Genomic DNA, 26,538 nt, shown 5'->3' with positions numbered 1-26,538 from the left:
TCACCTACCAGTGGAAACAAGTTTTCTGCCTCTATCTTATCACATAACATATAGAAATCAATAAGTGAAAAATACCACAAATCTGCTGAATTAAAAGAGGAAATTGAAAGACTATGGAACATGTCTGAAAAGTGATATCTACAACCGGCATCATCTCAAAGCTACTATCCTACAGCAGTAAACAATTGGGCCTACATAGCAATGTTGATGTAGCTTCAATACTAAACACCACTAGAACAGTCCAAAAGTTCCTAGCAATTGGGAAATGAATGTACTTGGCTCTATGCCTGAACTTCAGGCTTCGGCTGAGAAAAAAATGTAAAAGATAATAATAGTTCCTTATTTAAAGAGCACTCTTCATATAAATGATATAGTTCAAAGTGCTTTACAATGGGATAAAGTGCAAACATTGAGGAAAAATGATGTTAGTTAAAAGCAAGGTTAAATAAAAGTGTTTTGAGCTGGTGTTTAGAAGTGTCAGCCGAGTCTGCATCCCTTATAGTCTAAGGCGTTGAGTTCCACAGTTTAGGTGTGTCCTTCAAAAATGCTGACTTTCCAATTTTCTTTGGTTAAATTTGAGAGACTGGCGGCAGAAGACCTGAGAGCTCGAGCAGATTTACAAAGCAAAAGCAGTTCTGTGATGAACTCCGGTCCCAGACAATTACCAGCTTTAAAAGCAAGCAAGTGAACTTTAAAATCAATTCTAAGCGACACGGAAAGCCGACGCAGAGTAGTTAGGATGGGAGTGATATGCTCCATCACCGTGGTTTTAGCAGCGATGAAAAACACCTGAATGAGTTGAAGTTTGTCAAGATTGCTTAGGAAGACCTATAAAAAGAGTAATGCAGAAACCTAGTCTATTCCATATAAAGTCATGAATTAGTTTTCCAACATCACTACGTGATAGAAACAGACATGTACTTCCAATACTTCTTAAGTGTAAAAACGTTGCTCTAGTCGCTTTCTTTAAGTGAGATTTAAAATTCAAATCTGAATCAAAGATAACACCCAGGCTTGTAACTTCTGATTTTACAAGGGGATCCAAATTCCCAAGATTATCAAGAAGGTAATGCCTTTTGGCTTTGGATCCAACTAAAAATGTTCCGGTTTTATCCTCATTTAGTTTTAGCAAATTATTGCTGAACCATTTGTTTATATTAGCCATATCAGAAGTCAAAGAAGATAGGGGGTTATCATCATCGAGCTCAGCCAAGATATACAATTATGTGTCATCTGCATAACTGTGGAAATCAAGTTAATGCTCTCTAAGGGGAGCATGTTTCAGTTGAAATGCAAAGGAACCAAGCCAGCTTCACTGAGCAACACCAAAAACGAATATCGTATCTCTTAGAAAAATGCTTTCCAAGACAAATAGAAGATGTTCTCTCTGAGATATCTGAGTGAAACCAATTCAGAGTGTTACCAAAGAGACCATGCCTAGTCTCATCTAGGTGATCAAGGTAGTCAGAGAGTGGTGAATCTGTGGAATTCATTACCATGTCTGGCTGTGGAGGCCAAGTCATTGATATATTTAAAGTAAGGGTTGATAGGTGACTGATTAGCAAGAGTGTCAAAGGTTATGGCGAGAAGGCTGAAGAAAATAAATCATCCATAATGGAATACGGGAACAGACAACAGGCCAATAGGCCTAATTCAGCTTCAACTCTTATGCAAAAACCTAAAGCTTGTTAGATTCCTGTACTTTATATTGATTCACACGTCAGAACATGTATTGATTTTGCTATTTGGGATGCCATTGGTGTAATGCATTTTTTAAATCATTCTGACCTTCAATATTAATAGAAAGACCCTCTGGGTTGGACAATTCTGATTGAAAACCTTTTCAAAACTGGTCTGGGATGGCTTTGACAATCTATGGCCTTGCCAAACGTTGGCAGATTTATATTTTGCCTGCAGTTCTTAAAACTAACAACCAAACAGTTGACACACTCGAGGGTTGCTGGGGAAAAAAAACAAATAAAGTCTTGCATTGATACAGTTTTCAGGCCATTGCAAAGTACTTTGCAGCAGTTCTGAAATCCAGAGTAACATGCACAAAATGCTGGAGGCACTCAGCAGGTCTGACAGCATCCACAGAGATTTATTTATTTATATAAGAGTCGTGTTTCAGGCTGAGGCCCTTCATCAGGGCTGGAAAGGAAAGGGCAGGAAATGGGAATCAGAAAACAGGGGGAGGGGAGGAGTACAGACGAGAAGGTGAAACAAGGTGAGGGGGGAGGTAGGGGATTGAGTGAGAAGCTCGGAGGTGGTAGGTGGAAAAGGTAAAGTGTTGAAGGAGGAGGAACTTGACAGGAGAGTGGACCACAGGAGAAAAAGGAGGAGGAGGGACACCAGAGGGAGATGATAGGCAGGTGAGAAGACATAAGAGGGAAGCCACAAGTAGGAAGAAAAAGAGTGAAGAGGAGAAATTACCGGAAGTTTGGGGAAATCAATGTTCATTTCATCAAGTTGCAGGCTACTTAAATGGAACACAAGCCGTTACTCCTCCAACCTGAGAGTGGCAGGAAAGGTGGCCATGGACAACATGGCAGAATAGAAATGGGAACTGGAATTAAAATGCAGTCACTGATGTACTATCAAGCTTTCTCAGCCAACTGTGCTCAGCAATTTCCCCAAACAAAAATCAGTAACTGGCAAATAGCTTTTCATTATGTTCATTAAGAACTAAATACTGGTCCGGGAGAACTCACCTGTCTTCTGAACCATTGTTATGGGATCTCTTAGATTAACAATGGATGTGAAATATGGAACCTCTATCTGTGCAGCTCCCACAGTCTGGGATTGGAAGAACAAGCTGAACTGTTGTTCTTACAATCTCCAGAGTAGAGTATCTGCTCACTTGTTTGTCCAGGACTTGTATGTGTCCAGGGCGAAGAAACAGGCAGGAGAAACTGTTGTAGATACAACCCACTGACTTTTCTAAAAGCTGCTTCTGGAAAGCTACTAAAACAATAAATTCATACCATCTTAAAAGTTTCTTCTCCCAGGTAGTTAATCTGATCAACCATTCTAGTTGGTACCTCCACACACCCCTCTATCTATTACCCCCGTCACCGCACTGTAAACACTTCAAACCACTTTTTATAATGCTGTTTACATTGTTTACACACTTATGCATTTATGCACATTTTCCTCCATATCTGTGTTTTAATCTCTAACTTTATATTTTATATTATTCTTTATTGGATGTTGTGTTTTGTTGTATGTCATGCCCTGACCAACACACCACAGCAAATTCCTAATACACATAATTGTGGAATATCATGTTGATCCTTGAACCTTGATCCTGTAAACTCAAAACTGTCCGACTCGAGGGAGAGAGCAGCCCATTACATGATAGCTGACAACAAACCGAACACTATGGCACAGCTGGTAGAGCTGCTCTCTCACACACAGGTCCAGTTGCCCTCTTGATCCTGACCCCTGGTGCTGTCTGTGCAGAGTTTGCATGCTCTCCCTGTGACCATGTGTGATCAGAATTCAAAGGTCAAAATATTTTTTTTTCAAATCAATCCACACATTTGTAACCACTTACTACCTTGAGATTGTTTTCTTCCAGGCTTCTACAGGAATATAAAGAAATACAATAGAAATTATAAAAATCAATAAAGACTGACATGTATAAAAGAAAAAAGTTTCTCTGGATGCTCCAGTTCATTGCCACATCTGAAAGACATGAAGCTGGTCATGTAATTGGCCACTGTAACTAGTCCCTGGTGTGTAGGTGAATGACAGAATCTGGGATAATTATTAGAAATGTAGCAAGAATGGGTTACAGGGAAAATGAATAGGGAAATAAGCCAGTCTAGGACTCAATGGACCAGATGGTGACATGTCATATAAGTACATAGAACAGTACATTGCAGTATAGGCCCTTCGGCCCACAATTCTGTGCTGACCTTTAACTTACTCTAAGATCAATCTAACACAATCCCTCCCCCATATCCCTCCGTTTTTCTTTCATCCATGTTAATATCTGTGGAAATCCGGTACACTATCCAAGCAGGAGAGAAAGGGAGAGGGCAGCTGTCATTTTCACCTATTGACTAATGCTGGGTACATCTCATACTTAAATGGACAAGAATCACAGACAAAAAGTATTTTGCCTACAAAAAGTATTTAACCCCACCCCCTCTCTGGAAGTTTTCATATTTTATTGTCTTACAACTTTGAATCACAGAGGATTTAATTTGTTTTTTTTTAAACACTTATCAACTGAAAAAGACTCCTTCATGTCAAAGTGAAAACAATCTCTACAAAGTGATCTAAATTAATTACAAATATAAAACAGATAACAATTGCGTTTGCCCCTATTTGATATAACACACCAGATCATCACTGGTGCAGCCGATTGGTTTCAGAGTGACATGATTAGTTAATGGAGATCACCTGTGTGCAGTCAGGGTTGATTGGAGTAAAAATACACCTGTGTCTGGAAGCTCCAGCTGCTGGTGAGTCAGTATCCTGGCAAAAACTCCACCATGGACACAAACAAGACACTCCAAGCAACTTCACGAAAAGGTTATTGAAAAGTACAAATCAGGAGATAGATACATTTCCAAATCACTGAATATCCCTTGGAGTAAAGTTGTCAATCATCAAAATATGTAAAGAATATGGCACAGCTGTAAACCTGCCTACAGCAGGCCATTCTCAGAAACTGAATGACTGTGCAAGAAGGGGACTAGTGAGGGAGGCCACCAAGAGACCGATGACAACTCTGAAGGAGTTACAAACTTCAGTGGCCGAGATGGGAGAGACTGCACATACAACAACTGCTGCTTGGATGCTTCACCAGTCACAGTTTTATGGGAGAGTGGCAAAGAGAAGGCCCCTGTGGAAAAAAACTCTCATGAAATCTCAGTTTGCCAGAAGGCATGTGGGAGACTCTGAAGTCAGCAGAAAGGTTCTTTGATCTGATGAAACCAACATTGAGCTTTTTGACCATCAGACTAAAAGCTATATTTGGTGAAATAAAATACGCACAATCCCTACTGCGAAGCAAGCTGGTGGCTGCATCATGCTGTGGAGATTCCTCACTGCAGCAGGCCCTGGAAGGCTTGTGAAGGTAGAGGGTAAAATGAACGCAGCAAAATGCAGACAGATCCTGGAGGAAAACCTGATGCAGTCTACAAGAGACCTGCAGCTTGGGAGAAGATTTGTTTTCCAGTAAGACAATGACCCCAAACGTAAAGCCAAAGTCACAGGAATGGCTTAAAGACAACAAAATTAATGTCCTGGAGTGGCCAAGTCAGAGTCTCAATCCAATCGAGAATTTGTGGTTGGACCTGAAAAGGGCTGATCACTCATGCTCCCCATGCAATCTGACAGAGCTTGAGCAGTTTTGTAAAGAATGGTGGTAACAATTGCCGTGTCAAGATATGCAAAGCTGATGGAGACCTATCCACACAGACTCAAGGCTGTAATTGCTACCAAAGTTGTATCTACTAAATACTGACTTAAAGGTGGTGAATACTTATGCAAATCAATTATGTTATGTTTTATATTTGTAATTAATTTAGATCACTTTGTAGAGATCTGTTTTCACTTTGACACGAGAGTCTTTTTTTTGTGGATCTGTGACAAAAAAGCCAAATTAAATCCATTGTGATTCATTGTTGTAAAACATGAAAACATCCAAGGGGGGGGGGGTACTATATCACATGCAAACTACCAAATACTCTCTGCAGGTTACATTTTGTTTATTTTAATTTACTCTGTTTGTGACACAAACATAAACCATTGTTCCCCTCTCTCCCCTGGGGAAGTAGTAAAGTTTGGAAAGGGTCATAACGGTAAGGTAGGTAACTTTGATTTGATGTTTGATATTGGAGCGTTGAAATAAGAGATAAAGGGGCATTGAGAGTAAAATGAAATATTGAACTCAATAAAACACACTCAGGAATATGACTCAAATTGATACCATTTTGTCTCAAGGGTATGCAAACTCCCAACTTAGCACAACTGAAATGAAAGCAATGCATTCAAATATCCAATCAAGGGAATATGTCACAGACAATATGTGTCAGTGTCTGTTATCTGAAACAATCCACAATAATTCACCACCAATCCAGAGCTATTCATTCACCTGTAAAAGTATTCACCTAGCTCTTCCTCAGAGAGAAACACTAGAGATTCTGCAGAGGCTAGAAATCCAGAGTAAGACACACAAAATGCTGGAGGAATTAGGAGCTAAGGATTGGGACACATTAGGACCCGCGCTGCCTGACCTGCTGAGCTCCTCCAGCATTGTGTGTTTGAGTTACTCCTCCTGAGGCAGGTCATCATTGAGAAAGAGCCCACTGAGGAAGAATGAGGCTACTCTCTCCATGATATCACGGTTATAGTAAAGACCTCACCATCCAGGAGATGTCATGTCCACAGAGATATCATTGTGCAGAAGGTACTGAAGCCTGAAGTCCCAACACCAACAGGTTCAAGAGCAGCTACTTCCTTTCAACTATTCAGTGCTTGGACCATCTGGGACAACCCTGATCACAACCTCAGAACAGCAACACCATGACCACTTTGACTACTTTGTACTAAAATGGACATTGCGATTTTTGTTCTAATTATGTTCTTTCTTGTTCAATTTATGTTTTTGTTGTGTATCTGATGCTAGGTGCCTGTGATGCTCCTGCAAGCAAGTTTTTCATTGCACTTGTGCAAACAGCAATAAACTCAACATTCATGTAGTTTCACTTTACCTCCAAGACAAGCCAACACCTCTCTTACATTCAGAGTGCATACAGCCATTAGTGCAATAATTCCACTCACCAGGTAGCCATTGCCATTGTGGTTGTACTCTTGATCCAAGGAGAGATTTATAGCAACCTGAAACGTGAATGAAAGGAATAGCTGTAAGAACATCAAACCCCTAACTTTCCAAACAGTTCTTCACTTAAAGTTACCAAGGTAAAAGCATACGCTTGACAGTGTGTAACGCAGAGAAAGTGATGCAGAAACTCAACAAGTCAGGCAACATCTCTGGAGGGGAATAAACCGTCAAAGTTCCAGGCCGACCCTGTTTCGGGCAAAGACAGTCCCATTAAATGCTGAGTTCCTCCAGCATTCCTTGAGCGTTGTTACTCAGGATTTGCAGCATCTGCAGAATCTCTTTCCATGGTGGTGGACTCTTTTAGTACTGAGATTTCAACAGAGAATAGAATTAACTAGTATACAGGTATAAAACTGGAACTGTTAAAGCCCACTGACTACACGAGGAAAGGATGATCAAGTATGGCAAAGAATTATCATAAAATTGTCAAGTCGAGTGAGAACTCTCAGCCCATTGAATGATTGCATCTGGATCTGATAACTGGCAAGCACAGCACCAGTGGTGACAACTTAGTTCAAATTCAAAGTTCGAAGTAAGTTTATTATCAAAGTACAGATGTGTCACCAAATACTACCTTGAGATTCATTGTCCTGTGGGCATTCACAGTAGAACAAAGAAATACATTAGAATCGATTAAAAACTATACACAAGGCTGACAAACAACCAACATGCAAAAGACAAACTGCACGTTTAAAAAAAATAAATAAGTAAACAACCAATACTGAGAATGAGTTATAGAGTGCTTGATTGTGGAATCAGTTCAGAGTTGAGGTGAGTGAAGTTATTGACTGACATGGGTTTAGAAGCCTGATGGTTGAAGGGCAACAACTGTTCCTAAACCTGGGGGTGTGGAACCAAAATCCCTCTACTTCCTTCCCAATGGCAGCAGTGAGAAGAGAGCATAGCCTGGATGGTGGGGGTCCTTGATGATGGACGATGCTCTCTTGTGGCAGCGTTTTTGTAGATGTGCTCAGTGATGGGGAGAGTTTTGCCTGTGATCGACTGGGCTACATCCACTACTTTTTGTAGGCTTTTTCCATTCATGAGCATTAATCATTCCAAGCAGACAGATCTCAAGATTGTATAATTTACACGTTCTTTGATAATAAATGGACTTGGAATCTTTGAACCTTTGAATCTTTCCACACTAAGCCATGTTGCCACCAGTCAGGATACTGTCCACTGCGCATCTGCAGAAGTCTGTCGAAGTTTTAAATGGCACTCTGAATCTGCTAGAACAGGCACTGCTGGGAGTTCTGGTCCACACAACACTTCAGTCTCCGTGTCTGAGGGTTCAGAGTTCCTGTCAAACCTGAGACTCAAGTACAACAACCTGGCATGGCGTTCTGTTGCTTACCCGAGGAGGAGCTGCAGTGCTGGAGGAGTGAGCTGTTGGAAGAGATTTTATACAGAGACGCCTGTACACCTGTTTACAGAAAGGTAGTTATCCCTAGTGTTCTGGCCAATATTTATCCCCAAAATCAAAACATATTATAGCAGGTCGTCTGATTAACATCAGACGCAGTTTGTGCAAGTTCACTGTACACAGATTGGCTGTCATGTTTCCTACATATGACAGTGACTGCATTTCAAAACTACTTCACTGGTTACCAAGCAGCCTACAATGACAAGAATTTCCTTTTAAAAATTCCACATGAAGGTATCCTTTTGCATTGTCCAGGAGCAGCAATTCTACTGACTGTGCATAGTGATAAGGTTATAGCCATCCAATGCCGTAGTAATTGGGTTATTCAAGGTTAATGAGGGTCTTGTTGCAGGGTATTTATCTGACACATCAACAATTCCTCCCCCTCCCCCCATCAATCCACCGAGTTCTCCAGTAGATTGTGTATTGCTCCAGATTCCAGCATCCACAGTCTCTGTAGATCTCGGCATCTTCCCTGATGACTGCACTGCTGAACGTGGCTGAGACACCAGAGACTGCAGGCGCTGGAATATGGACCAACAAACAATGCTGGAAGAACTCACCAGGTCAGGCAGCTTCTGTGGAAGGAAACGGAGAGACCACATTCTGGTTGAGGTCTAGTCAGCAGTACATTTCCCTCCACTGATGCTGCCTGACCTGCTGAATTCCTCCAGCATTTTGTTTGTATCTGACTGAGGTTAATTTTATTCAAGATTGAAAACTGTTTATCGTCATTCTTCAGTGCATGAGCGTTAATAGGAATAAAGTGATTGTTACCCCAGATCCAAAGCAGCATGAACAAAACACAATAAATGTAAATAGAAAAGCAATCCAATAACAGAATGTACAAGTAACGGTTGAGTGTGGCTGTATATTCATAGGATCAGCTGAGATATAGTCTGATTGTATGAACTGTGATGAGCAAAAATTTTAGACCCATGTTAAAAAAATTCTGTAAAGATACTTTCAAAAATGATGAAATTAAAAGTTTTTAAATTTCAGAATTACTATAAAGAACAGTTAACAGGAAAAACTAAATCAAATCAATACTGGGTGTGACTATTCTTTGCCTTGAAAATGGCATCAATTTTCAAGTTGGATAAGTTACCAGGACCAGACGGGATGTACCCCAGGCTACTGTGGAAGGCGAGGGAGGAGATTGCTGAGCCTCTGGCGATGGTCTTTGCATTATCAATGTGGACAGGAGAGGTTCCAGAGAATTGGAGGGTTGCGGATGTTGTTCTATTATTCAAGAAAGGGAGTAGTGATAGCCCAGGAAATTATAGGCCAGTGAGTCTTACTTCAGTGGTTGGTAAGTTGATGGAGAAGATCCTGAGAGGCAGGATTTATGAACATTTGGAGAGGTATAATATGATTAGGAATAGTCAGCATGGCTTTGTCAAGGGGAGGTTGATTATGAGCCTGATTGAATTTTTGAGGATGTGACTAAACACATTGATAAAAGTAGAGCTGTAGATGTAGTGTATATGGATTTTAGCAAGGCATTTGATAAGGTACCCCATGTGAGGCTTATTGAGAAAGTAAGGAGGCATGGGATCCAAGGGGACATTGCTTTGTGGATCCGGAACTGGCTTGCCCACAGAGGCAAAGAGTGGTTGTAGATGGGTCATATTCTGCATGGAGGCACGTCACCAGTGGTGTGCCTCAGGGATCTGTTCTGGGGCCCCTACTCTTTGTGATTTTTATAAATGACCTCGATGAGGAAGTGGAGGGATGGGTTAGTAAACTTGCTGATGACACTAAAGTTGGAGGTTTTGTGGATAGTGTGGAGGGCTATCAGAGGTTATAGCGGGACATTGATAGGATGGAAAACTGGGCTGAGAAGTAGCAGAAGTTCCACCCAGATAAGTGTGAGATAGTTCATTTTGGTAGGTCAAATATGGTGGCAGAATAAAGCATTAATGGTAAGACTCTTGGCAGTGTGGAAGATCAGAGGAATCTTGAGGGTCTGAGTCCATAGGACACTCAAAGCAGCTGCGCAGGTTGACTCTGTGGTTAAGAAGGCATATGGTGCATTGGCCTTCATCAATCGTAGGATTAAGTTTAAGAGCCGAGAAGTAATGTTGAAGCTATAATCAGACCCTGGTCAGACCCCACAGAGTACTGTGCTCAATTCTGTCACCTCACTACAGGAAGGACGTGGAAACCATAGAAAGGGTGCAGAGGAGATTTACAGAGTGCGTGGAATGGGCTGCTGGCGGCGGTGGTGGAGGGGGAAACGATAGGGTCTTTTAAGAGACTCCTGGATGGATACATGGAGCTTAGAAATATAGAGGACTATGGGTAAGCCTAGGTAGTTCTAAGGTAAGGACATGTTCAGCACAGCTTTGTGGGCCAAAGGGCCTGTATTGTGCTGTAGGTTTTCTATTTTCTCAGGCATACTGTGGCACAGCTTTACAAGAAGATCGGCTGATAGGTTGTTCCAAGCATCTTGGAGAACTTGCCACAGTTCTTCTGCAGACCCTGGCTGTTTCATTTGCTTCTGTCTCTCCAAGTAATCCCAGACAGCTTTGATGATTCATAGATTCAAACTACATTTATTATCCAAGTACGTTTACAGAATCTGAGTTGTACTCCCTATAGATTCTTTGATAATAAATGCACTTTGAATCTTTGAAGTTGAGATCAGGGCTCTGTGGAGACCATACCGCCTGTTGCAGAACTCCTCCCTCCTTTCACTGAAGATAGTTCTTTATGACCTTGGCCATATGCTTAGGGTCATTGTCCTGTTGCAGAATGAAGTTGGGACTGATTAGACACATCCCTGATGGTACTGTATGATGGATGAGAATCTGCTTGTACCTCTCAGCATTCAGGATTTCATAAATTCTGACCAGATCACCAACACCATTTGCAGAAATGCAGCCCCAAACCTGCAGGAAACCTCCGCTGTGCTTCACTGTTGCCTGCAGACACTCGTCCATGTAGTGCCCTCACATTCTGGCTCATCACTCCAGAGCACTTGCTGCCATTGTTCAGCATCCCTGTCCTTGTGTCTTTGTGCGTAGGCGAGTCTCTTGGCTTTGCTTCAACCTCAGAGGAATGACTTTTTGGCGGCAACACTTTTATGAAGACCACTTCTGACAAAACTTTTTCAGACTCTGTATTTGGGTTCCAGTGGTTTCTGTGGGTTCAGAGCTGATAACATTGCTGGACTTCTTCCGACTTAGAAGGGACGTCAGTATGACGCGTGTCTCATCTGCTGTTCTCACTTTCCGTGGCCAACCACTGCGTTTCTATGTGCTTCTTCAGAAAATCTTGTATAGCACATCCTGACACTGTTGTGAAATTTCTGCTTGGGAAACCGTACCGAGGCAGGATGACCACCTTGCGTCTTGTTGCTATACTCATTCTTGCCATGGTGGAGGAACTGATGATCTAAAGGTTAAACTGTCACATCTGCCACACTCTCACCTTTTAGTTCGCTTGTCCTTCACCCAGTTTGATTCCTTCCACACCCATTTCTGTTACTGTTAATCAGTTTAGTTCATTGAACTCATTATGTTATTGATCATTAGCACCTGTTTGTTATCTTTGCTTAATCATACTAAGTAATCCAACTTTTATTTGAAAAGTGGTCCATCAATTAATATGTTACTTTCTTTAATGAAATGCAAAAAAAATTTTTGTAATATTTAAGCTAATGTTTGGAAATCTACAATTTGGTCTTTTCTACAAAAACACTAATGCAAAAGACAAAAAGTAAACATCCAAAACAAAACTTATATAAAATCTAGTGTGCCCAAGACTTTTGCACATTACTGTACGTAAGTGATGCTAGGTACAGGAGTATCTGAACATAAGGTGACTCTGAAAGAAAATGTTGAAGTGACACAGTCACTCCTGGGTACAAGAGGAACTCTTCTGGTTCAGATTAGATAAGATGAGATGATCTTTATTTGTCAAATGTACATTGATATGCTGAAACATACAATGAAATGTACCGTTTGCATCAACGGCCAGCAGAGTCCAACGATGTGCTGGGTCAGCCCTCAACAATCGCCATGCTTCCGGGAGCTACACGGCATGCCCACAGCTCACTAACCCTAACCCACATGTCCTGGAATGTGGGAGGAAACTGGAGCACCTGGAGAAAACCAATGCAATCATGGGGAGAGATTGCAAACTGGGCAGGAAATGAACTTGGTTTGCTGGCGCTGCTAAGTTACAGTAGCCGTTACTGTTCTGTACATAAAATCAAAGTTCAAAGTAAATTTATTACCAAAGTACATGTGTGTCACTATATTCAACCTAGAGATTTATTTTCTTGCAGTAAATACAAAAAAAGCACAATAGAATCAATGAAAAGCTGCACACAAGATGGAGAAACAACTCATATACAAAAGATAACAAACTATAAATAAATGAGACAATAATTAATAAATAAACAATAAATTATCAAGAGCATGAGGGAAGGATCCTGGAAAGCGAGTTCTAGGCACAGCTCAATGTCGGAGTGAGCGAAGTTGAGTAAAGTTACCCCCTTTGGTTCAAGGGCTTGATGGTCAAGGGGTAATAACTGTTCTTGAACCTGGTGGTGAGGGTCCTGAGGCTCCTTCCTGCTGGCCCCAGCAAGACGAGAGCATGGCCTAGATGGTAGGGGTTCCTGATAATACTCCTTGTAGATGTGCACAGTGGTGGGTGGCCTTTACCCATGATGGACTGGAAAATGGAAATATTATTTTCCTGAAAAGGGCACAAAAGGTGCAAACAGTAAAAAAGGGGCTTAGGGTGCTCATGAGTTGGGACGAACTATTATATAGGAAAATGCTCATGAAGGTCTTGATGCAATAGGGCATTTTTCCCATCATGACTTTCTTCATTCCTCTGAGAATGAAAAGAGCTTTCCAGAAGTTAATAGTCCTGGAAATTAATCCAGTTTGATCTTTGGGATTCAGCCAGATTCTTATAGCATTGAGTATTTTCTCCAGTCAGATTAATAACAACATGAACTTCACTGTTCCCTGCGTATTTAGCCAGCTACAGTCCGAATTTTCTCCCAGTATCAAGCCTCCCATGCAGTTATTTGTCAGTCTGCCTCCAGAGTGGACTGCCACAGTCACCACCTGCTGTCACTTGAGGTTCTCTGTCCAGTAACTAACAATTCTACCGGGCGAGAAAATACCCCCTTTCAGATTCTGCATTTCAGTTTTCCTGAGTTTTTGTTTGTTTGGAATTCAATCTCCCAAACCCTTCGAAGGTCTGGGTTTCTTTTATTTATTTAGAGACAAGAGCTTTCAGCCCCCAAGCCACCACTGCCCAATTACATCCATGTAACCAGCTAGCCTGCTAACTCGTACGTCTTTGGACATACCTGGAGGAAACCAGGGCACCAGGAGGAAACCCACACAGTCGTGGGGAGCAAGTACAAATTCCTTACAAAGGAGGAAACTGGACCCAGATCATTGGTGCTGTAAAGGGTTATGCTAACCACTATGCTACCATGGACCTTGATACCTTTGAGCATTCCCTCCTTGAACAATGTCTGCTCTGTCAACCTAAACTGCTTTTAAATCACATAACTAATCTTCTGTGAAGTAAAACAAAATAGGGGAACCCACAGCTTGGGGACAGAGGTTTAGGTTGAGATGGGAAAGAGTTTGAAAAGGACCCGTGGAACAAAGTCTTTGAGCAGAGGGTGGCGAGTGCATGGAATGAGCTGCCGGAAGCAGTTCAGACAGGTAACATTTATTTACACGGAAGAGGCAGGGTTTGGATGGATATGGGACATGTGGACATTGGAACTAGCTGGGTGGACACAGAAGCTCTATGACTCTATTCCACACATTGTTTATAATACTAGCAATTCCACATACAGACACACCTCCCTGTATATACATAATCAGGCTCACCTTGAGATTAATCCACGTTGATTAGCCGTTTTGTTAGTATCATGTTGGCTTTCTCTAAATTGAGGATCACATTATCTCATCATGACACCCAATATAATACATTTGAAGTCCTCAGCCCATCAGTTTGAAGGTGATCGAGTTTCCTTACCTTAGACAGTTTGAGATGAAGAGATGGTTTTATAACCTACCTAGTTACATCATGGCCTGATATGGAATCACCAACGCCCAACAACAGAAAGTGGACAGTGGTGGGTACAGTCCAGTCCATTACGGGCAAAGCTCTTCCCACCACTGAATACATTGACACAGAGCACTGCCGCAGAAAGCAGCATCGCTCATTAAAGATCCCCACCACCCAGGCCACAGTCCTTTCTCAATACACGCATCAGGCAGGAGCTACAAAAGTCTTCAGGTACACACCACCAGAGTCAGGAATCCTATAAGCATTAGACTCCTGAACCGGAATGGATAACTTCAATCACATCAATTTGAACTCTCTTTCCAGAGCTCTTACAACTCCCGTTCTCAGGATGAGTTATTTTATTTGCAGTGTCTTCTTTTGCACATTGGTTATTTGTCAGTGTTTGTCTGTTTAGGTATAGTCTTTCATAAATTTGACCACATATCTTTACTTTCCTGTAAATGCCAGCACGAAAGTGAATGTCAGGGTAGTATATGGTAGCATATATGTACTTTGATAAGACATTGACTTTAAATGCATAACATGCAAATATGAGCAAAGTCTGTCCGCATCCCTCACTAAAGGATGAATGTCAAAGGGTTGAGATAAATGTTTGCAGACCTGTTCCAGTCAGCATTCCCTCGGTACAGCTCAGTCCATTTATCAACAACCTCCGCTTTTTGTTGCCAACCCATTTGCAAATCTTCTTTAAGAGCCTCGGTTGCTGAAGTACATCAGATGCTTGTCAGGAGTGTCGACAAGGTTATAAACTAGGATGGCCTTTTCTCATGCACGACTGACTGGCTATGAGTTAGAGAGTAGCTCGTGTGTCTGCTTAATGCCCTGCAATTCTTTCCTCCTCCTATTCTGAAGATGTTGAGAATTCCAAGGTTCAATTCCATGGATACCAACCTCCACTGTGATTGAATAAGAAAGCTCCTGTAGATCTTGAGCGATTTTTCCCTTTGGCTCGGCAGAATTTATTGTCCTTGCAAAGGTAGAGAATCCTGACACCTTCAGTTAGGTTCTCCAAAACCTCTCCCGTTTCTCCAAGGACATCAGGATTCACTTTAGAAAGAAGCAACAGATCTCTTGAATGCTAAACAAAAACTTCCCATCAGATAATCCAAAACACACATACAGTACATTCAAAATCCCAGCTCTAGCTGCCTTTAAATAAGGGTTTTTATTTCAAGAAAATAGATGTAAGCATTCACGTCTCCTTTCATTGAGAATGAAGGAAACCAGGAACAGAGACAAACTTTTATCATTTGTGTCAGCGGTTGCCTCTTGTATTTTAAATTGGCGATCTGCTCCCAACCCACACCCTGCGGGCTGTTCAAACGTTTTCACATCAGAATTGTATTACACTGCATCTAATAAAGTGTGTTAGGCTGACAGAAGAGATAAATATACTGGCTCGGTGAAAGGGAATCAGTTTCTCATTGCCCTACAAAAACCCTGCAGTCATGATTTCAACACATTCATCAAAAACTGGACACAAAGAAATGGCCTTCAGGTCCACAGATTTGTTATTGGCTGTTTTCCTGGAATAACATTTTTAAAAATAGTTCTTTTGAATGAATTGACAGATGGACTCAAAAACATATTTCCACCACCTGATTTTGTCACAAAGGGAAATTCTACTTCGTTGAGGCAAGAGGTCCCTTGTTCCCATGGCAACGGCCCACCCTGCTTGTTGCTGTGGTGATTGCCTCTTTTATTTCTACATTTTTTATCAGTTGTTTAACTAAAAAGATAAGTACAGCCAAGTATGACATGGAAAATGTCAAAAAGCTAAATTGCTTTGGAGTCATGGAAGTTGGTTCCATGTGACTCCAAGTTCTCAACTCTTGCCTTAGTTCTGGATCAATGATGGGTGGGTCAAACGTGGGCATTCACATCACAACTAATCCTCCCACTACTGGACACTGAGACACTGGGCTCTGTGTAATCACCTCTCAAACACTTTACGGGTGTGTTGTTTAGGAAGAAACTATCAGTGGGTTGTAAGAGAATGTATTGAACTGATGATATAATAAATGCAGAGTTGACTTTATCGAGTTTATTTGCCATGAATAAAGTCCACTTAAAAAAATTCATCATTATATAAAGAAATAAAGTGCACTTGCACCTCACCTACTTCCAGTTTTTGGAAATAGAACTGAAGATTAGACCATAAGGTACAGGACAGAATTAGGCCATAAGTCTGCTTTGCCATTTCATCCTGGCTGATTTATTATCTCTTTCAACCCTACTCTCCTGCCTTCTCCCCACAACTTTTGACACCATTAGTAATCAAGAACACATCAAACTCCACTCCAAATACACCCACAGTCATCTGAGCACTTGAACTCCACAGACTCCACCACCCTCTGGCTAATAACATTCTTCATCTCTGTTCTCAAAGGCAGTCCTTCTATTCTGAGGCTGCGTCATCTAGTCCTAGACTCCCCTGGCTGAGGAAACATCCTCTCTACATCCGCTCTGTCTAGGGCTTTGAATATTCCACAGGATTCAATGAGATTCCCACCCCAACTCAATCTTCTAAACTCCAGCGAGTACTGGCCCAGAGCCATTAAACGTTCCTCAAACGTTAACCCTTCCATTCCCAGGATCACTCTTGTGCAGCACCTCCAGACCCTCTCCAGTGCCAGCACATCCTTTCTTAGATACGGCCCCAAAACTGTCCACAACACTCCAATAACTTATAAAGCCTCAACCTTCTCTAGTAATTTAACAATATGTGGAAATCAGCAGCATTTGATTCCTTCACACCCATCCCTATCTCTCCCTGGACGTGACTGGGACATTTTAGAGGGTATTGTGGAATGAACCACAGCTCTGTGATGTGGAGTCACAGTTATGTCAAACTGGGTGAGAATGACGGATTCCCTTCCCTGAAGAGTTTGACTCAGCAAGACCGTAAATCAGTTTCGTGGTCAATGTTACTGACTCAAATTCTTTAAATCCCAGTTGATTCATTTGGATTTAAATTCCTTGTTGTAGAACATTGTTTACTGAAAGTGGACATGCAGGTGGACCGGGTGCTGAAGCAGACTTCCAGCAAGGATTGAGGACGGATAGTCTGACACTTTACACCTCAGAGTGCAGGACACTGAGGAGTGATCTTATAGAGGTGTGTACAATCATGGGAAGGGGGTATGCAAGGTGGCTGCACCTGGTCCTTTTCCCCAGGGTCAGGGAATCAAGAATTAATGTGAGAAGGGAAAGATTTAATAGTAACTCGGGGGGTATGAATGTGAAATGATCTGCCAGAGGAAGTGGAAATACATTAATAACTTTTCAAAGACAGTCAGACAGACACATGGATTGGAAAGGCTTAGAAAATTACAGGCCACATGCCAGAAAATGGGGCTGGCTTGGATGGGGCATTTGGGTTGGCATGGACCGGATGAGCCAAAGGGCCTGTTTCTACGCAGCGTTGCTCTTTGACTACAAATAGAAGCAGAAGTGGGCCATTCAGCCCCTCATACTTGCTCAGTCAGTCAATAATATCAAGGCTGATATGCTCCCTCGGCACCCTATACTTTCCTCCAATCACCCTAACATTGTGCCTCCTCGTATTAGACATTTCAACCCTGGGTAAGAGACTCTAGTTACCCACTCGATCAATGTGCGCAAGTTGTTAAAAAAAAGCATACATCCCTTGCAAATACATTCAGTGGCCACTTTCCTAGGTATCTTCTGTACCTAATAAAGTGGACGTTCATGGTCTTTTGCTGCTGTAGCCTAACCCCTTCAATGTGTTGTGCATTCAGAGATGTTATTCTGCACATTACTCTTGTAACAGGTGGTTATTTGCATTATTGCCACATTCCTGTCAGCTTGAACCAGTCTGGCCACTCTCCTCTGACCTCTCTCATTAATAAAGTGTTTTCACCCACAGAGCTGCCAGTCACTGGATTTCTTTCCTCTTTGCATCATTCTCTGCACGAAAATTCCAGAAGATCAGCAGTTTCTGAGATACTCAAAAAACCATCCTATCTGGCACCAACAACCATTCCACAGTCAAAGCCACTTAAATCACATTTTTTTCCCCATTCTGATGGTTGGTCTGAACAACAACTGAACCTCTTGACCATGTCTGCATGCTTTTATGCACAGAGTTGCTGCCACATGGTTGGCTGATTAGATATTTATGAGCAGGAGTACCTAATAAAGTGGCCACTGATTCTATGTCAGCATTTTGTTTCCCTCCTGCTCTGCCTGTGTGTACAGCACGCTATTTGTACACTGTTCATTCCTCCTGTAACTCACACACATTCGGGGCATAATTCAATCAGAAAGCACAATCTGTCCGGCACACTTCTCATCATATACAAATAACGACAGGGTTATTTTTTTTTAAATGAGGATAATTTTTATAGCCACTAATCTTCTGCGTGACTTCTACCTGTTCCCATCTCAAAGTCCGTTCCCAGCGTCTGCAAACTCACCCTCACATCAGCTTGTCTTTGCAAAATAACCTCAGATGAAATACTCTGCATTTGCAAGCCACTGGAAGCTGGACCCATCCATCAAGGCGATCACCAGCTTCCCCATCGATAAAGAAGTTTTCACTTGGAACATCAAACTTCAAAAAAATCCTTTCCAACCAAAAAAAAATGGTACAACGCACTGATTGAGTTTTGCTGTCGGTTCATGAAGTTTTGTTGTCAATGCAGAAGGCAATAAATATTTTAGGAAATCTCCATCCCAGAGGACTGAGGGTGCTGTTGTTGAACATAACACAAGTGAGCAGTAGCTGCAGTAGGCCACTTGGCTCCTCAAGCCAGATCTACCATTCGAAACGGACTGTCCTGGAATTATCTCCTCTCTAAGCATTTAACATCCATTTCGAGAGGAAAGTAATGCTGAGACTTCATATGGTATTGGTCAGACCGTACTTGGAGTATTCTGATGGGTTTTGGGCCCATTGTCTATGAAAGGATGCGCTGGCATTGGAGATGGTCCACAGGAGGTTCACAAGAATGATCGCAGGAATCAAAGTATTAACGTATCAGGAGTGTTTGATGGCTTTCGGCCTGTTCACTGGAGTTCTGAAAAATGAGGGGCATCTCATTGAAACCAATCAAACATGGAAAGCCCTAGATAGAGAGGATGTTTCCTGTAGTGTGAGAATCTAGGACCCGTGGGTGCAGCCTCAGAACAGATGGACTTCCCTTTAGAACAGATATGAAGAGGTCTTTCTTCAGCCAGACAACGGTGAATCTGTGGGATTTATTGCCACATATGGGTGTGGAAGGCAAGTCACTGGGTATTTAAAGTGGAGCTTGAGGATTTCTTGATTGGTAAGAGTGTCAAAGGTCAAGTGGAGAAGGCAGGAATAAAATCCTCGACTGCCCACCGTTAAGTCGTGGCAACATTTGTGTACATTTTCTTTGCACTTCGTCCAGCTTAATGACGTCTTTCTTACAACCACTCCATTGCTCCCCAGTTAATGGCCACCTCAGGAGGGGGGAGTCGAGGGAAGACACACCAGTCCTCAGCGAGGAATCAGCAGTGGAGAGGGTGAGCAGTTCAGGGTTCTGTGTGTTACCGTCTCTACATCCATCCTGGGCCCAACATGCTGATGGAATTGTGAAGGTGGTACCAGTGACCATTTCATTGGGAGCTTAAGGAGACTTAACATTGTAACTTCTAGTATATTTTATGCTTTGCAAAGTACTGTTGCCACAAAACAACAAATTTCACAAGACCTGACGAAGGGTCTCGGCCCGAAACGTCGACAGCGCTTCTCCCTGTAGATGCTGCCTGGCCTGCTGCGTTCCACCAGCATTTTGTGGGCGTTGCTTGAATTTCCAGCATCTGCAGACTTCCTCGTGTTTAAATTTCACAAGATACGTCTTTGATAATAAAGCATTTCTGGTTGTGCCTTTCTGAATAAAGAAAATTTTCCTTGTGCCTTCCTGTGACCCATTAAGATTTCAGAGTTGAGGTCGATTGGACACCAAGGGAATCAACTGAGACTGGATAGGGAAGGAGGGTGGAGTTGAGGAGCAAGATCGGCCATGATGTTGTTGAGTGGTGGGGCAACAGGCTCAGTGGATGACTAATGCTTCAATATTTCTTATCCTCTTAGCTGTGGAAATTGCAAAACTCCTTGGAATAAGAACAAGGAAATAGGCCACAGACAAGTTATTAGGATACTTAAAGAGAAGGTTGATGGGTTCTTGATTAGTAAAGGTGTCAAAGGTTACAGGGAGAAAGCAGGAGAATGGGGTTGAGAGGAATAGTAAATCTGCCATGATGGAATGGCGGAGCAGACTCGATGGGATGAATGGCCTCATTCTGCTCCCAAGTCTATGGTCTTTATTAAAATACTGTGACAGAAAATGTAAGAACTGCTACTATCCAGGGCCACATGACTTCAAACAGAACCTGTCAGAATATATTGTAAATTACACCATTCAGCTACATTGCATGTTCATTGCCGGCAACACTAAACTCATCACAAAGGGGACAAATCCTTATTTGTTTTCTTTCGAAATTTGCATTTTGAATTTTTTTTTTGCCTTTGCTACTGAGCTGCATCATTCACTGATGCAAGGACAGATTAGTTACAAAGAAATTTCACTGTGCAGTCAGAGATGTTTGATGCTCTTCCAGGAGAGACAACCACAGAAAAAACACAACCTTACAGATCTCATAGCACTGCAGAGTTGGAGTTAACAGTTACAGATGTGACAAAGGGCTCTTAAAAATAAAATCATACATTTTGATTCTTTTGAACTATGTGTTTTACTTTTCCTTGATTACCGAGAAATTGAACAGAAAGTTCACAAAAGTATTAAATCTTTTTAACTCTGCTTGAAGTCCAGCTGTTAATACTAATCACGCTCAGAGCTCATGCTTCAGAAACCTGTCTGATGGTGCAAACAAAAGGTAACAGAAAAGTAAAACCATTGGTTTGAAAGACTCAAAGGCTGAGTGGAAAACATCTGAAATGGTGTGTTTCAGATACTAAACCTGAGTTACATTGTCCAGCAGGCTCTATTTATTTATTTAGAGGTACAGCACAGTAACAAGCCCACACCAATGTCTTTGGAATGTGGGAGGAAACCAGAGCACCTGGAGGGAACCCACACATCACTGCATGACCCTCATTGTAAACACAAGAGCAGATGCTGGAAATCCAAGACAGCACACACTAAGTGCTGGAAGAACTCAGCTGGTCAGGCAGCCTTTATGGAGAAGAATAAACAGTTCAGGTTTCAGGCTGAGACCCTTCATCAGAATGTCCTGACCTGCTGAGTTCCTCCAGTAACCCACATTGCATCCTACCCTAGCTGAACAATCCACTTCTCCAGGTCAAACTCCTATGCTCTATGAGAAAGAACAGAACAGAACTGATTAGAACAGAAGCATAGTGGTTAAATGACTAGACTAGTCACCATTAATAGACCAATGTAAATTGAATTCCCATTTTGGAAGAGGACACATTAAAATTCAAGTAATAAAATAAATTGTATTTCAGAGATGGGGATCAAAAGCTTCCAAATAGTTACAAAAAAGCATCAGGTCCACATGCTCTTCAGGGAGAAGAATCTCTCATCCTTACCCAGTCTGGTCTTCATGTGGTTGAATTTTCCCTGCCTGGTTGGGCCATTCGGAGTGGGCACTAAATGCCAGTGTGCCAATGAGGCCAAAACATGGTCAGGCAATCCCAACCTTTCACCACCGGGAAGGGCAACTGGCAGGGAACAGAACCGAGCCTCCCACCATCTGGCACAGCTTCAGAAGGCGATGCTTGAAAAAGACATTAAGAACCCCTATTAATCAGGATAGACCCCCTTCTCATCAGAACCATCGAGGAGATGGTGGTAATTTATAGTTTTATTATGTGCTGGCTGCCACAAAACAACAAATTCCACGACATATGTCAGTGATAATAAACCTGACTCTGATTCTCAGAGTTCACAGTCAGCTGTGGGATATTTCTGTTTAGAGACACAGCATGATAACAGACCCTTTCGGCACAATGAGCCCAATTACACCGTGAGACCAATTAACCCATCGGAGGAATCCAGCGCACCCACACGACGAGCAGAAGGTATAAACTCTTACAGACAGCGGTGGGAACTGAGCCCATATCACTGGCACTGTGATAGTGTTACACTAACCACCACACTGTTGTGCTGCCCTGATAATGTCATGGGTATAAGTGTCATGAAAATTAGCTTTTTACAGCAGCACCACAAACATGATCAACAATAATTACATAAACTTAAATTTCACATAAATTATACATAACTTACATGACAGATTAACTAAATAAAACATAATAACCTGAGGCAGAAAACACTGGAGGAACTCAGAGGGTCCGGCAGCATCTATTGAGGGAAGTAAACAGTTGATGTTTCGGACAAGACCATCATGACTTCAGCAAACCTGACGAAGGGCCTCGGACCAAAATGTTGACTGTTTGCCCCCCACTCCCCCTTCCTCCAGAGATGCTGCCTGACCTGCTGAGTTCCTCCTGCAGTTTCAGTGTTGCACAAGATTTCCAGCATCTGCAGAATCCCTTGTGTTTACAAGGACATCAGTGCAAATGAGAGAGATACAGTCCGAAGTAGAGAAGATCTTTCAGGTTCTCTCTAAGGTAAAGGGTTCAAGCCCGCTCCAGGACATCAGAACCCAGCCCAGGGTTGGGACTCCAATGCAATGATAAAGAAACAAATGGGCCCCATCAGCCCAAATGGGTGAGGACAAACAATCCTATGGCAGTGTTTTATGCTCTCAGTGACCTGACCAATATTTTCCACTACATTCAACAGTGATTAGTGCCCACGGGGTGAAGTAGGGTAGAGGCAGAACAGTATTGCACACAAACTGGCTAGCACAATTCCCATGGTACAACAGTCAACAGCCCAAAAGAACATCAAGAACGTGAAGGGACACATTCTTTCTTTGGCTTATCTGGCCACAGGGATTCAAAGAGAAATGCAAACTCTACTTCCTTTCCACACTCACTCAGCACTGAGCCCAGAGGGAACAGTTCTAGCCTTGATGCAGGGTTGCAACTCAACATGTTAACCATCCCTTTGCCTCCACAGATGCTGCCTGACCCACTGAGTTCTTCCAGCAGTTTGTTTGATGTGCACCAGTTCCCAACATGCACAATCCCTTGAAATCTCCTTACAGATCAGTCTGTGTGTGGAGCCAACTCTCGTCTACTAGGCATGATTGATCAATCAGTATCTCTGGCTAGTCTATGCTCCTGTCTCATCACAGAGTGGAATGGGCCACACTTACAGTGACACAGGAGTCTATAAGCTGTGTCTACTCTTCACCAGGACAAGTCGTCCCAATGCTAGTGTAATCCCAAAAGAAGGGAAACATCTCTTGACAAGACGCCCAAATCACCGGAAAACTCACATCGGCCTCGGCTCACTGTGCAAGTAAAATCTGGACTGGGCGGGATTGATATTCAGAAGTGTGTCTGGGCTGATTTCTCTGCTTTTGTTAGTACCTTGCTCTGAACTTTCTGCTGAGTCAAAAGACGTGGTGAATACCACCAACCTGAAAACCGCATTTCTGTTCTCCACAGCTGTGGGAAGAGCTGACCCATTTTTCTTTAACCACGCTTGTGCTGAATTTTTGAACACAGAACTTCACAGCACAGTACAGGCACTTCCACCAACAATGCCGTGCCGAACTTTCAAGTTACACTAAGATCGATCTAACCATACCCTCCCACAGAAACCTCCATTTCCCCATCATCCTTCTGCCTAACTAAAAGCTTCTTAAATGCCCCTAATGTATCTGCCTCAACCACACCCTTGGCAGGGTGTTCCACATACCCACTAATCTCACCGTATGGAACTTGTCTCTGACATGCCCCCATACTTTTCTCCAATCACCTTAAAATGATGTCGCCCAGTAGTACCTATTTTCACCCTGGGAAAATGTATCTGGCTGTCTAATCTATCTTTGCCTCTTATTATCTTGCACACCTCTATCAAGTCACCTTCTCCCCAAAGAGAAAATCCCCAGTTTGCTCAACCTACTTTCAAAAGGAATGTGGTTTAGTCCAGGCAGCATACTGGTAAATCTCCTCTGCACCCTCTCTACGGCTTCCCCGTCCTTCCTACAATGAGGTGACCAGAACGGAACAGAACATTCTACCTGCCTCAACAGTTAATAACACCCCGACAATGCAAGAAGATGCACACACCCGGACAACAACTTCACAGAAGGAAATGTTCTTCTATGTGGGTACAGTGGGCAGGGAGGAGTAGTTGGTATAAAATTGACCGATTGGTTTATCATCACATGTATGGAGATGCAGTGAACAACTTTGTTTTGCTTGCCATCTAGACACATCAATCCATACATAATAGACCGAGGAGGCACGGGGAGGAAAAACAATATGCAGAATAAAGTGTTGCAGAGAAAGTGCAGTGAAGTAGACACTAAGAAACAAGACCACCACAAGGGAAACCGAGAGATCAAGAGTTTATCTTTATCATACAAGAAAACTGTGGGATAGAAGTTGCCCACGAGCCTGATGGTAGAGGCTTTCAACCTTTTGCATCGTCTGCCTGGTGGGGAGGGGGAGAGGAGAGAATGTCTGGGCTGGGGGGAGTCTCTCATGGAGATGAGGCTGACACTCACATAGACATTGATATTGGGTGAAAGAGAGAAAAGTAGAAAAAACAAGAGCATCCTCATTAAAAATAAAAACTGCAGAATCTGGAAACCTGAAATAAAAAGTGGAAATGCTGGAAACACTCGCCAGGTCAGGCAGCATCTGTGGGAAGAAAAATAATTAACGTTTCAGATCGGGGTACATTTGTCAGAGCTGGGAAAGAAAGTTAGTTTGCAGTAGCAGAGAAGATGGGGGAGAGGTGAGTAGAACAAAGAGCATCTCTCCCTAAATTTCTTCATTTTCCTATTTTATTAGCTCAGTCTGCCATGTTTGGACATGTCCCACAGACTCATCATTAGCAACACAACAGAGAATCAGAATCAGCTTTATTTTCAGTGACTTCTATGTGAAATGTGTTGTTTTGCAACAGCAGTATAGTGCAAAGACACGAAATTATGATAAATTACAACACAAATAAATGGTACAAAAGGGAAATAATGAGCTAATGTTCACGGATGGTTTAGAAATTCAGAAATCCAATGATGGCCGGTAGGTGGGTCTGTTCCTAAATCATTAAGTGTTAAGAAAGTTATTGTGTTTTTAACTAGTTCAAGTCACTTGGTCTCACCCCAACATTGATATTTCCTCTGAATCATCCCGTCCGCTCCTTTCCAGTGATGCTGCCTGACCCACTGAGTGCCCAACATTTTCCCTTTTGCTTGGGAATCTGAAATGCCCTTGAAGCCAGGGCTGCGGAAGGCAGATTTTGATGGATCTGCTCTCAGGAGCTGGGGGTTTGCCTCCATTTCCCGGCAAGTGAGGTAATGAAGGCTTGGGGTGAGGAGAGGAATTTTCTCTGCGTCTCTTCCTCTCTGAATCAACAGCAGCCTGATAGCACAGAGGCCTACAGTTTAACCTTGACAAACAAAGCCCAAATTCTCATGAAAGCATCGATTTGTACAGCACTCAAACAGGCCCTTCAGCCCATCACAATAATGCTGAACTAGCCTATTTACACCAGTCCCCTGTGCTCTCATTAAGTCTGTATGTTTGTAGGCCTTGCTTACTGAGGAAACTGAGGGGGAGAGCTTATAAAGGCTAGCAAAATTATGAAGGATATAGGTAGGGCTAAAGCACAGAGGCTTCTTCCCCTCATGTTGGGTGAGACTAGAACTAAGGTCATAGGTTTAGGGTGAAAGGTGAGATGTTTCAGAAGAAACTGAGGGGGAACTAGTTCAGTCAGAGAGTGATGCTAGCGTGGAACAAGCTGCCAGTGGAACGATGGATATGGGTTCGATTGTAAGAATTAAGAGAACTCTGGTTAGGCACATGGCTGAGAGTGGTATGATGGGCAATGGTCTTGGTACCGTTTGAAGGTACTAAGCAGATCAGGTTGGCATGGAATCGATGGGCCAAAGGGCCATAGTTGTCCCTGATGCTACTTTGTCTAAATGCCGAGTACTTGCACTGATTCCATCTCGTCCTCTAGTAGCAAACTCCACATATTAAACACTCTCTGTAAAAAAAATCCCATCCCTTTTAAAACTCCTTCCTCTCACCTAACCCCAGGTCCTCCAGTTCCTG

General features: G+C 42.5%; 1 protein-coding gene across 5 annotated transcripts in view; it reads right to left on the bottom strand.

The window, feature by feature from the left end:
- Window positions 1-26,538, bottom strand: part of LOC132401189 (sialate:O-sulfotransferase 2-like) — a 764,445-nt gene that overhangs the window by 670,804 nt on the left and 67,103 nt on the right. For 4 of the 5 annotated variants that reach the window (XR_009514518.1, XR_009514517.1, XM_059983172.1 and 1 more), the window contains exon 2: window positions 6,799-6,855. The exons of the other annotated variant lie outside the window; for it this stretch is intronic. The gene's annotated coding sequence lies outside the window, so the exon portion shown is untranslated. The remainder of the gene's footprint in view (window positions 1-6,798; window positions 6,856-26,538) is intronic. 5 annotated transcript variants of the gene reach the window in all.

This window comes from Hypanus sabinus, chromosome 10 (assembly GCF_030144855.1).
Source record: "Hypanus sabinus isolate sHypSab1 chromosome 10, sHypSab1.hap1, whole genome shotgun sequence".
Classification (NCBI taxonomy): Eukaryota; Metazoa; Chordata; class Chondrichthyes; order Myliobatiformes; family Dasyatidae; genus Hypanus; species Hypanus sabinus.
This window is presented reverse-complemented; position numbering and strand designations above follow the sequence as displayed.